The following is a 13697-nucleotide window of genomic DNA, read 5'->3' as shown; positions in this document are numbered from 1 at the left end:
TACATCTGTGACACTGTGCCACAGATTAGAAGCATGTGACGATTCGTGCTGTCCTCTGTGTACATTCAGTATCCCTTCTAGGTTCTATTTTGTACGGATCCCACAAACTTTAGCAGTATTCCAGAACAGGTCGTGGGCATAATTTGTAAGCAGTCTCCTTATTGTGCTTCTCCAGTATTCTGCCAATGAACCGAAGTCTACCACCTACTTTACCTACAGCTGAGCCTCTGTGGTCATTCCTTTTTGTGTCCCTGCAAAGTGTTGCACCCAGGTATTTGTATTGAGTTGGTTGATTCCAAAATTGTCTCGTTGATATTATAGTCACAAGATACTACAATTTTTTGTCTTGTGAAGTTCAGAGTTTTACGTTTCTGGACATTTAAAGCAGCTTACCAATCTTTGCGCCATTTTGTAATCTTATCAAGATTTGACTGAATATTTATGCAGTTTCTTTCAGATAGTACTTCATTATATATAACTGCGTCATCTACAAAAAGTCTGAGGCTAATATGAATACTGTCTGTAAGGTCATTAATATACAACATGAACACTTAGTCTCGGCACCAATCCCTTCGACACACCTGAAGTTAATTTTACGTCTGACATTGTTTCTCCATTCAACATATCATGCCGCGCATCCCTACCAAAAGGCCTCAATCCAGTCACGTATTTTTTTTGATATCCCATATGGTCATATTTCTGACAGTAAGTGTAGGTGTGGTACTGAGTCAAATGCGTTTCGCAAATTGAGCAATACTGCATCTATCTTGACTCCCTTGATACAAAACTTTCAGTGTGTCATGTGAGAAAAGTGCGAGTTGAGTTTCGCTAGATTGATGTTTTTGGGATCTGTGCCCATTGGCATCGAGGAGGTCATTCTGTTCAATGATACCTCATTATGTTTAAACTCAGAATATGTTCTAAAAGTCTTCAACAAATTAATTTCAAGGATATTGGATAGTAGTTCTGTGGATCACTCCTACTACCCTTCTTGTAGGCAGGTGGACCTGCGCTTTTTTCCAAGAACTGGGTACGTTTTTTTTGTTGAAGGGGCTAACTGCCGCAAATTCAATATAGATTCAGATAGCGATTCCACTAGGCCCTGAAGCTTTGTGCAATTTTGATGACTTCATCTGGAACACCACTGACACTAATACAAGGCTTAAATTGTGGTATTCTCGTGGGTTTTTCATTCTAAAAGAACATTTGAAAACAGAGTTACGTATTTCAGCTTTTATTTGCTACCGTCAATTTCAGATTCCATCTCATTCGCTAAGGATTGGACACTCGCTTTGGTTCCACTAACAACCTATACTTATGACCAAAATTTATTTGGGTTTCATGAAAGATCATTTGACAGTATTCTGCTGCGTTAGTCATTGAAAGCAGGTTGAAACCTGAAATTTATAGCAGTGAAATTTTTGGGGACAATTTGAGCATATGTTGAAAGGATAGGCAAATAGGTGTATTTGTCGCAGTGGACAAGAAACGCAAATCTGCTAAGATACAAATTGAGGCTGCATGTGAGATTATTTGGACAAGACTCAGTGTCAGGGATGGTCATAAAATAATAGTCCTTCAGTCGCCTCCTGATGTAACCGGGAACTTACTATAATCCAGGGTGGAGACTTTAACCATCCAACAATTAATTAGAAAAATTAGTTTTGTTAGCAGTGGGCATGATAAAAGATAGTGTGAAACATTACTAAATGACTTCTCAGAAAACTATGTAGAACACATAGTTAGGAACTCCATTCGTGATGGATATGTATTGGATAAAATGGCAACAAATAGGCCTGACTTGTTTGAGGATGTCCACATCAAAACTGGTATCAATGACCTTGACGCAGCTGTGGCAACAGTAAGTACAAAAATACAAAGGACAACTGAAACAAATAGAAAGGTAAATATGTACAGTAAACTAGATAAAAATTAGTAGTGTCATGTCTCAATGAGAAACTCGAAACTTTCAGCTCAGGGTGGGAGCATGTAGAGGAACTATGGCAGAAGTTTAAAAAAAATAGTTGACCATACACTGGATAGACTCGTATCCTGTAGAACATTTGTTAGTGAGAGGGAACCTCCATGGTATACATTAAACAGAACTGATAAATGAATCTCCACTGATGAGACATACACACTTTAACAAAAGTTTGGAATGTCATAGTGTTTACTACAATGACTTTTTATAGTACACACGTTGAGGTTTGTGCAATACCTTATTAACAAAGTAAACAAATTCTTTCTGAAGACAAGAACAGTTCTGGTTAGTTACAAAAAATTATTACAAAACAAAACAGGCTCTCTCCTTGAAAATAAAAACAATGAAAATCTTTATCTCATGATGATGATGATGATGATGATGATGATGATGATTACGATTACGATGACAATGACAATGATTATCAGTCTTTAGTAGTGCATATGCTCTCCCCGCACACAGAGGAGTTCTTCCACTCTGTGAGGCATGCTCCGAGTGAGACTATAAAGTTTATGTTGGGTATGAGGTGGCACCAGTGAGGTCCAGAAGATTCGGACGCTGTGCGATGGCCATCTTCAATAGGTCTTGTGCACGCTCAATTGCATTCATGTCTGGGGACTCTGTTGGCCATTGCATTTGGTTGGTGCTGCATCTTTGAAGATAACGAGATACTGCTAGACTACAATGGGGTCTTGCATTGTCATTGAGTAGGATGAAGTTGTCACAGACCTCACATGTGTAAGCTGTGGCCGAGCAGTTCTAGGCGCTTCAGTCCGGAACCGCACTGCTGCTACGATCGCAGGTTAGAATCCTGTCTCGGACATGGATGTGTGTGCTGTCCTTAGGTTAGTTAGGTTTAAGTAGTTCTAAGTCTGGGGACTGATAACTTCGGATGTTAAGTCCTATAGTGCTCAGAGCCATTTTAACCATTTTTTTCACGTCTGTAAAACCTTAACAATCATTTATGGGAGCTCACAGAGGTATCAGGGATCAGGGATTAGTCAAATTGCTGTAGATAGGAATTAGGTGGTCCGCCATCCCATTATTATTGCCGTCCAGAGCATTACACTTCCACCTGTAAACGGATGGCCTTCTTGAACATTTCAGCATTCCTGGTGTTGTCTACTGCTTCTCCAAACCCTAACACATGTAATGTCCAGCCACAAACCAATCCTGTTCTCATCAGCAAACATGACATTAATCCAATCTGCAATGGTGCAGTTTTGCAAGAGATATGACTCCTTACCTGGGAGAAGTCATTTCCAATATTTCTGACAGTTGATGTTAGTCACCTGCAAGTAGACAGTTGGAGGAAACTATCCTGCATTGGTGTTGTCATATGAGGACGATCACTGCAATATCTATCGTTCACATTTCCCATCTTTCTGTACTTTCTCCACACCTTAGATATACCACTTAGAGCCCCCCTGCGGGTCCGGGGTAAGAACAGGCCCGAGGTATTCCTGCCTGTCGTAAGAGGCGACTAAAAGGAGTTTCAACCATTTCAGCCTTCAATGTGATGGTCCCCATTGGAGTTTGACCTCCATTTTTCAAAATTCTGCAGATCTACGAGCCTTTTGGGGAAGGACACCTTACGTGGTGTATCTCACCGGTCCTCAGCGTACTAAGACCTTGGCACTAATCATCGTAACTGCACCCACTGTTGATCAGTTTGGGCCTAAACACCTGATGGGTTGCACAAGTTACGACCATAGTGCGTCCTCATCTGCACCTATGATCATGATGGACTTTCCATGGCACCCGAAATCCAGCACGGTAGCCAGCCCATTGTGGTGGGGTCGCCATGTACCCTCTAGGTTGTAGCCCCTGACAACGCAGGGATCGTACTGCCGATACCTGAGCTGCACCCTCCCCACATCAGCCAAGGAGTAGATGCCCGTCTACCTGGGGCATCAGGACTCCCGGCAATGGTCATCCTGCCAGGTGGCCCTTGCTGAGGCTGGGTGGCGCCCGTGGGGAGAGCCCCTGGTCGGAGTGGGTGGTATTGGGGCGGACGTTACGTAGATGAAACGTCAACAAGCATCAGGTCGCTCTGCGACCGCGTATTCTAAGAGGAAAGGTTCTGTCTCTGTCTCTGGTTCTGGTACTTCTGCCTTTTCCTCCTTGGCCACTTCCTGGGAGGAAGGACAGGCCCGCTGGCTTGGGGTGAAATACTTCCCCCACTATTTAGTCTGTTCTCGGACTGATGGGGGACATCCGCCACCTCCAAGCCCATGTTCTTTGTACAGCATATCGAGGATATCTTCGGAGAAATCGAGGCTCTTAGTAAAATGCGTTCGGGGTCCATTCTCATAAAGACAACCTCCGCTACACAGTCGGCGGCGGCATGCGATCGACTAGGGGACATCCCAGTGTCCATTGTCCCACATCTGGCGCTCAGTCGGATGCAGGGGATTATTTTCCATCGGGACCTCCTGCTGCAGTCTCCTGAGGAGCTCAGGACCAACCTGGAGCGCTGTGGCATGCATTTCGTCCGGCGAGTCCAGTGCGGCCCCAAAGCCTGTCGTGTCCACACTGGGGCCTTTATCTTCGCCTTCGAGGGGATGTTCTCCCGGATAAGGTAAGTGTGATGTGCTATCGGTGTGACGTGCGACCTTACGTCCCGCCTCCTATGTGATGCTTTCGATGTTTGCGCTTTGGGCACATGTCATCACAGTGTGAAGCTGAGCCCCTTTGTGGCGATTGTGGACGTCCTCTTCGTGAGGGACATACATGCACCCCACCACCTCGGTGCGTCAATTGTCCTGGCCTCCACTCGCCTAGATCTTTTGACTACCACGCATATCAGAAGGAGAAGAAGATACAAGAATTGAAAACCTTGGACTGTCTGTCTTATTCTGTGGCCAGGAAGAAATACGACCACCTCCATCCCGTGATGTTGACAATGTCGTTTGCTTTGGTCATGTCCACTCCTTCCGCAGTATCCTCACCCCTATCCTGTTCTCCATCCACCTCCTCACCCCATCCGGGGTCTATGCCTCCGCCTCCCAAATCCCTCCCTTCCAAATCCTCCTCCCTCGCAGCCCCTGCCCACTCTGCCCCAGGGGCCACCCTTCCTCCTCCTCCTCCTCCTCCTCCTCCTCCTCCTCCGCCGCCTGAGAAGTGATCCTCTTCTCAGGCATCCATCGCGAAATGTTACGGACCCCGGCTTCTGAAGTCCGGCATTCCAAAAAGGACCCCGAGCGTGAGGACTTTCTTCGGGTCCAGCGCCCACAGCCCACCATCGCTATGACACATTGGTCTTCCAAGAAGGCCTCAAAGAAGAAGTCTTTATCCCCCTCTCCACCTTGGCACGTTTTGTCAGATGCTCCATCCGACATTCGCTGCTCCTGGCCATCCTCAGTTTCGCCGGAATGCTCTGCTGCCAGGCACTCAGCTGGCCTGTTGTCGGCGGACGATGCTACCCCTCTTGCGCAACCCGGGAATACGGCCGCAGCTGACGACGACTCGATGGAACAGGATCCGCCTCCCCGACTGTTGTAGCGATGTTCCCTCAAAACCTGGCCCTCCGCGGCCATCGAGGTGACCAGCTCTTCCCCCGTTTCGTTCCCCATTTCTCCGATTCGCGATGGCTCTGTTACATTGGAACATAACAGGTATTTGATCTAATCGGGAGGAATTACAACTGCTCCTCTGCCTGCACTGTCCACTCGTCATTGGTCTCCAGGAAACGAAGTTACGCCCAACTGACCATATTGCTTTTACCCACTATACCTCCGGGCAATCTGACCTAGCTCCTGTGGATGGTATTCCAGCTCATGGTGGGGTCATGTTGCTCGTTCGGGACGATGTCTATTACCATCCCATCCCATTGACCACTTCACTCCAAGCAATAGCTGTATGTATTATTCTTTCTACCTTTACTTTTTCTGTTTGTACTGTTTACACTCCATCCGCAGTTAGTCAAGCTGACATGATGCATCTGATTGCTCAGCTTCCTCTGCCGTTTTTATTGTTTGGCGACTTCAATGCCCATCATCCCCTTTGGGGTTCTCCTGCGTCCTGTCAGATAGGCTCCCTCTTGGTGGATGTTTTCAACCATCTCAATCTTGTCTGCCTCAATACTGGCCCCGACTTTCCTCTCGGATTCTACTCATACCTACTCCCACTTGGACCTCTTGATCTGTTCTACCACTCTTGCCCGTCGGTTCGAGTGATATGTCCTTTCTGACACCTATTCGAGCGACCATTTCCCCTGTGTCGTTCGTCTCCTGCACCACACCCCATCCCCACGTCCCTCGAGCTGGAACATACCGCAAGCTGACTGAGAACTTTACTCCTCCCTGTCGACCTTTCCGGACCAAGATTTTCTCAACTGTGACAGTTAGGTCGAATACCTCATGGCTGTTATCATCAATGCTGCTGAACGTTCCATTCCTCGTAATACCTCTTCTTCACGTCGCGCTTTAGTCCCCTGGTGGAATGAGGCTTGCAGAGACGCTATCCGTGCTCGACTACATGCTTTACGCGTCTTTCGCCGCTATCCTACGCTGGCGAATTGTATTGATTACAAACGACTACGAGCGCAATGTCGTAGAGTCATCAAAGACAGCAAAAAAGCTTGTTGGGCCTCTTTCTCAAGCTCCTTTAACAGTTTTACTCCCTCTTCTGTCGTCTGGGGTGGCCTGCGCCGGCTGTCGGGCATTAAGGCCCACTCCTCGATACCTGGCCTGACATCAGGTAATGAGGTACTTGTGGACTCTGTGGATGTCTCCAACGCCTTCGGGCGCTTTTTCACGGAGGTTTCAAGCTCCACCCATTAGCACCCTCCCTTCCTTCCCAAAAAAGAGGCAGAAGAGGCTCGGCGACCTTCCTTCCACTCTCTGAATCTGGAAGATTATAATGCCCCCTTTACCATGCGGGAACTCAAACGTGCACTTGCACTGTCCCGGTCCTCTGCTCCGGGGCCAGATGCCATTCACGTTCAGATGCTGACACACCTTTCTCCGGCAGGCAAATGCTTTCTTCTTCGTACCTATAATCGCGTCTGGACCGAAGGTCAGGTCCCCATGCGTAGGCGTGAGGCTGTTGTTGTTCCCATACCCAAACCTGGGAAGTTACCTCCCCATTTCTCTTACAAGCTGTGTCTGGAAGGTGATGGAGCGCATGGTAAAGCTCGGTTGGTTTGTATTCTTGAATCTCGACGGCTACTTACCAATGTTCAATGCGGCTTTCGTCGACGCCGCTCCGCTGTTGACAACCTTGTGATCTTGTCGACATTCATCATGAACAACTTTTTGCGAAAGCGCCAAACGGTAGCTGTGTTCTTCAATTTGGAGAAGGCTTATGATACCTGTTGGAGAGGAGGTATCCTCCGCACTATGCACAGGTGGGGCCTACGTGGTCGCCTGCCCCTTTTTATTGATTCATTTTTAACAGATTGAATGTTTAGGGTACGTGTGGGTTCCGTATTGTCAAACGTCTTCCTCCAGGAGAACGGAGTGCCTCAGGGCTCCGTTTTGAGCGTAGCCTTTTTTGCCATAGCGATCAATCCAATTATGGATTGTATTCCACCTAACATCTCAGGCTCTCTTTTCATTGATGACTTCGCGATCTACTGCAGTGCCCAGAGAACATGCCTCCTGGAGCGCTGCTTTCAGCGTTGTCTTGACAGCCTATACTCATGGAGTGTGGCTAATGGCTTCCGGTTCTCTGAAGAGAAGACGGTTTGCATCAACTTTTGGCGATATAGAGCGTTCCTTCCACCATCCTTACATCTTGGTCCCGTTGTTCTCCCATTCATGGAGACAACAAAGTTTTTAGGGCTCACACTGGACAGGAAGCTTTGTTGGTCTCCGCATGTCTCTTATTTGGCTGCCCGTTGTACACGTTCCCTTAATGTCCTCCTTGTTCTTAGTGGTTCATCTTGGGGAGCGGATCGCACTATCTGCTTCGCTTATATCGGTCCATAGCCTGATCAAAGCTGGATTATGGGAGCCTCATCTACTCGACTGCTCGGCCATCCCTCTTAAGCCGTCTCAACTCCATCCATCATCGGGGGTTACGTCTTGCGACCGGAGCATTCTATACTAGTCCCATCGAGAGTCTTTATGCTGAAGCTGCCGAATTACCTTTGACCTACCGGCGCGACGTACTGTTTTGTTGGTATGCCTCCCGGCTGTTGTCAATGCGCAACCCTCCCCCCCCCCCCCCCCCCCCCACCCCCTCTTATCAGTCCTTCTTCGCTGATTCTCTCGACTGTCAGTATGGGTTGTATGTGTCTGCCCTGCTGCCCCCTGGAGTCCGCTTTCGTCACCTGCTTCGACAATTGGATTTTGCCCTGCTTACTACTTTCAGAGAGGGTGAGAGCCCTATACCACCTTGGCTCCAGGCTCCGGTTCATATTCATCTTGACCTCGGCTCGCTCCTGAAGGAGGGTACTCCGGATGCAGTGTATTGCTCACGGTTTGTCGAACTTCGTGCGCGACTTGCCAGTAACACCTTTATTTACACTGATGGCTCCAAAACTGACGATGGTGTCGGCTGTGCCTTTGTCATCGGGGACGTCACCTTTAAATACCGTCTCTTCGACTAGTGTTCCAGCTTTACGGCCGAGCTTTTTGCTCTTAATCAGGCCGTTCAGTATGTCCGCTGCCACCGCCATTCTCCGTATGTACTCTGCTCTGATTCACTCAGTGCTCTTCAGAGCCTTGGAGCTCCATATCCGGTCCATCCCTTGGTGCAACGGATCCGGCAATCCCTCCATTCTTTTGCTGATGGTGGCTCTCCTGTTAACTGTATGTGGATTCCAGGCCATGTAGGAATGCCTGGGAATGAGGCTGCTGATGCTGCGGCCAAGGCTGCAGTCCTCCTGCCTCGGCCAGCCTCCCTTTGTGTCCCATCATCTGACATTAGTGGGGTTGTTTGTTAGAGGCTTGTGTCATTATGGTGGGATACTTGGTCGCCACTTCAAGAAAATAAGCTCCGGGCCATAAAACCGTTCCCAACAGCTTGGACAACCTCCTCCCGACCATCTCGGCGAGAGGAGGTCCTTTTGGCCAGATTGCAGATTGGGCATTGCTGGTTTAGTCACCACTACCTGCTATCCGGTGACCCCGCCCCGCAGCGCCCTTGTGGTCATGCATTGACAGTGCGCCATGTTTTATTGTCGCGTCCCCATTTTAATCAATCTCGTGTTGTCCTGTCTCTGCCATCTACTTTACAGGAAATTTTAGCTGATGACGCTCGAACAGCTGCTCATATTCTTTGTTTTATTACGTTGACGGACTTGTCCAAAGACATCTCTTTTAATTATTTTATCTGCGTCTTTGTAAGAACTTTTTGGTGTCCCCCTCCCCCCCCCCCCCCCCCCTCCCTCTGAGTTTTACCAGATTATATGTGCACTTAAATTTGTGACTGGGCGCTAATGACCTCAGTAGTTGAGCACCCTAAAATCCCACAAAAAACACTTTGAGCGATATGTAACCAATTTGCAACATCTTGCTATGTATGACATGCTGAAACTTAAGGAATGCTATGTTAGAAATTGGAATATCCCTACCTTCAGTTTTCAACTTTCAGGAAAATATAGTTGCATGATTACGACATCATTCATCTGCAATCCTGTGTGTGTGTGTTCCTTTAAATGTGGTGCTATGTAATCAGTCCAGTAAGATGAGAGTCCTGTATACTTTTATCTGCCGTGTTGTTAAAATCTTTAAAATGTTGTAGGGTATTCTGCCTTTGTGCCTCACAATATCCCCCCCTCCCTCCCCAAATGGGAACGTCTTGGACTTACCGGCTTTCGTGGAAATAATAAGAGACGAGTATGCTTTCTGTGGAAGAGCAATATGTTCAAATTGGTATTTATTTGTAAAAACAAAGATGGGTGACTTACCGAACAAAAGCGCTGGCAGGTCGATAGACACACAAACAAACACAAACATACACACAAAATTCAAGCTTTCGCAACAAACTGTTGCCTCATCAGGAAAGAGGGAAGGAGAGGGGAAGACGAAAGGAAGTGGGTTTTAAGGGAGAGGGTAAGGAGTCATTCCAATCCCGGGAGCGGAAAGACTTACCTTAGGGGGAAAAAAGGACAGGTATACACTCGCACACACGCACATATCCATCCACACATACAGACACAAGCAGACATATTTAAAGACAAAGAGTTTGGGCAGAGATGTCAGTCAAGGCAGAAGTGTAGAGGCAAAGAAGTTGTTGAAAGACAGGTGAGGTATGAGTGGCGGCAACTTGAAATTAGCGGAGATTGAGGGCTGGCGGATGACGAGAAGAGAGGATATACTGAAGGGCAAGTTCCCATCTCCGGAGTTGGGATAGGTTGGTGTTGGTGGGAAGTATCCAGATAACCCGGACGGTGTAACACTGTGCCAAGATGTGCTGGCTGTGCACCAAGGCATGTTTAGCCACAGGGTGATCCTCATTACCAACAAACACTGTCTGCCTGTGTCCATTCATGCGAATGGACAGTTTGTTGCTGGTCATTCCCACATAGAATGCATCACAGTGTAGGCAGGTCAGTTGGTAAATCACGTGGGTGCTTTCACACGTGGCTCTGCCTTTGATCGTGTACACCTTCCGGGTTACAGGACTGGAGTAGGTGGTGGTGGGAGGGTGCATGGGACAGGTTTTGCATCGGGGGCGGTTACAAGGATAGGAGCCAGAGGGTAGGGAAGGTGGTTTGGGGATTTCATAGGGATGAACTAACAGGTTACGAAGGTTAGGTGGACGGCGGAAAGACACTCTCGGCGGAGTGGGGAGGATTTCATGAAGGATGGATCTCATTTCAGGGCAGGATTTGAGGAAGTCGTATCCCTGCTGGAGAGCCACATTCAGAGTCTGGTCCAGTCCCGGAAAGTATCCTGTCACAAGTGGGGCACTTTTGTGGTTCTTCTGTGGGGGGATTCTGGGTTTGAGGGGACGAGGAAGTGGCTCTGGTTATTTGCTTCTGTACCAGGTCGGGAGGGTAGTTGCGGGATGCGAAAGCTGTTTTCAGGTTGTTGGTGTAATGATTCAGGGATTCTGGACTGGAGCAGATTCGTTTGCCACGAAGACCTAGGCTGTAGGGAAGGGACCATTTGATGTGGAATGGGTGGCAGCTGTCATAATGGAGGTACTGTTGCTTGTTGGTGGGTTTGATGTGGACGGACGTGTGAAGTTGGCCATTGGACAGGTGGAGGTCAACGTCAAGGAAAGTGGCATGGGATTTGGAGTAGGACCAGGTGAAACTGATGGAACCAAAGGAGTTGAGGTTGGAGAGGAAATTCTGGAGTTCTTCTTCACTGTGAGTCCAGATCATGAAGATGTCATCAATAAATCTGTACCAAACTTTGGGTTGGCAGACTTGGGTAACCAAGAAGGCTTCCTCTAAGCGACCCAGGAATAGGTTGGCGTACGAGGGGGCCATCCTGGTACCCATGGCTGTTCCCTTTAATTGTTGGTATGTCTGGCCTTCAAAAGTGAAGAAGTTGTGGGTCAGGATGAAGCTGGCTAAGGTGATGAGGAAAGAGGTTTTAGGTAGGGTGGCCGGTGATCGGCGTGAAAGGTAATGCTCCATCGCAGCGAGGCCCTGGACGTGCGGAATATTTGTGTATAAGGACGTGGCATCAATGGTTACAAGGATGGTTTCCGGGGGTAACAGATTGGGTAAGGATTCCAGGCGTTCAAGGAAGTGGTTGGTGTCTTTGATGAAGGATGGGAGACTGCATGTAATGGGTTGAAGGTGTTGATCTACGAACTACTGACACCTTGCGTATTTATTCATTATTTTTCTTTGACTGCCGTTACACACAGTCACAACACAGATGTGGTAATCTGAAATGCATGGCACTCAATCTACTGCACAATGCTAAGTTGCTGTTCTTCTAGATATCTGTGAAACTTGGCATCAGGATAGCAAGCACACCTTCAGTTGTGCAGGTTTTAAGGAGCTTTCGGGCATGTGCAATTGGCGTGATGTGATTGCCCTATGGCGAAATACCTAAGGATTTGATAAACAATGTGCATGGTTGCCGGCTTCCACAGCTGGTCCCAACTACTCAGCTACCAGTTTACATCAATGCCACAAGATGGTAGCACACTGCAACAGAGTTTATCCCCATTCGCTTCACATTAATCCCGCTAGACGGTAGCACACTCCTCTGATATACCAATTCACTCAGTGTGTAGTAAAATTATATCGGACATCAGTATATTTCAAATTCTAATAAAAACATCTATTTTGTGAGTTTCTGAATGGGGTGAAATATATTAAGTTTTGGGTTTTATCATACAGTAATCCATTTGAGGCAGTGAGAAACATAAAGCACATCACTGTCAGTTGTGAGACTGTAGCATTTATTCATGCATCTGACATCTGTTGATCTTGGGGGGTGTCAATCTGTGCTGTAGGCCCAAGGCCCACATTGTACATATGAACGTTCACGAAAAGCAAAAAGCTGTCTCACTGGTTTCTCTGGTATTCACTTCAATGTGGGATGGAAGACGGTATGCTTTTGGCCGTTATGGTTTTCAGCACCTCGTCTACTTGCTAGCCACGTGCCCATGTTGGTAGACAGTACTATGACTGTAATTATTTCCGTGAATGGCAGTTTATGTTTGCGTTGGTTGTTTATTGCAGGGCTTGGCTTTTGTGTGCAGTGTAAACGTGAACTCCGTTGAATCTGTTTTTAAGTGCTGAATATATTTTTTTATGTGCTGACAGAAAAGATTACCAGGAAAATTAGACGCAGAGGAAGTTGGGCCTCTCAGACCGGATCCGTTGTCTGAGGATGTGACAAAATCAAACAAGTATGATTACAAGCGAACATTTAACAAAGAAGTGTACAATAAGTGTAAGTTGTTGTGGGTGCAACATAAGTGTGAATCATTTTGAGCCGAGAAGTTTATTCGTTAACTAATACTTGTGGTAGGGATCTTGTACATTAGTCTGAAAAAATGAGAAAGCACTAAAACTCCTGTTGGCGCAGAAATATGAATAGGAGAACATGGGGTACTTAAACATTATATCATTCTTGCCTCAAAGTGTGTTTAATTTTGTACAAAACAATGAAATTCCATAAAAACGGTTCTTTCTTTTCTCAAACAACTTGTTCATGTTGTTGTTGTTGTTGTTGTTGTTGTTAGTATTAGTGGCAGGGGCTGTAGTTGTATAAATATACTGACAAGCATAACTGTTATACAGCAGATGCTATTAATTTCACACTCTTATATTCGTCTGAATCTAAAAATTTGAGAATGTCCAGAATGTATACTCATGAGCCACCACTGGTTTTGAGACTTGTCCAGTTTTTGTAACAAGCCTCTCATTAATTTAGTGTTCAACATTCATGTTGATAGGTGTTTGTTGGTGATTACTCTGTTACCTTAATTGCATCTTATGTGATGAAAATATGGATCGTGTAGTATTTTTTATTATACTGTCATTCTATTTTGTTCTTTTTAATTTTGTGGCTGTGTCCACAATTGGGTAGTCTTGAATCCATCAACATGTCTACTCTGCAAGCCAGTTTCCGCTCTTCCTTGCTGCATTTGCCAATGGTGTTTGGGTAGGCCAATTGTTGGTAACACTAAATGTGAACTTGAATTTCTCTGATTTTACGAACGTAGCTGTTTTGCAAGATATATATGGGTAGAAGTAATGTGTTCCTTCATTATTCTTGAACATACATAATTGGAAATTTATATGAAACATCTCAACAGCTCTCTTTTATTGTCTCCCAGTGGAGTGTGA

General features: G+C 46.5%; 1 protein-coding gene across 1 annotated transcript in view; it reads left to right on the top strand.

Annotated features, from left to right (window-relative positions):
* The window catches only part of LOC126418635 (uncharacterized), a 106309-nt gene that overhangs the window by 35995 nt on the left and 56617 nt on the right, over positions 1–13697 (top strand). The window lies entirely within an intron of this gene.

The sequence above is a fragment of the Schistocerca serialis genome, chromosome 9, assembly GCF_023864345.2.
Source record: "Schistocerca serialis cubense isolate TAMUIC-IGC-003099 chromosome 9, iqSchSeri2.2, whole genome shotgun sequence".
Classification (NCBI taxonomy): Eukaryota; Metazoa; Arthropoda; class Insecta; order Orthoptera; family Acrididae; genus Schistocerca; species Schistocerca serialis.
The sequence above is the reverse complement of the archived record's forward strand: the minus strand, read 5'-3'. Positions and strand labels throughout refer to the sequence as shown.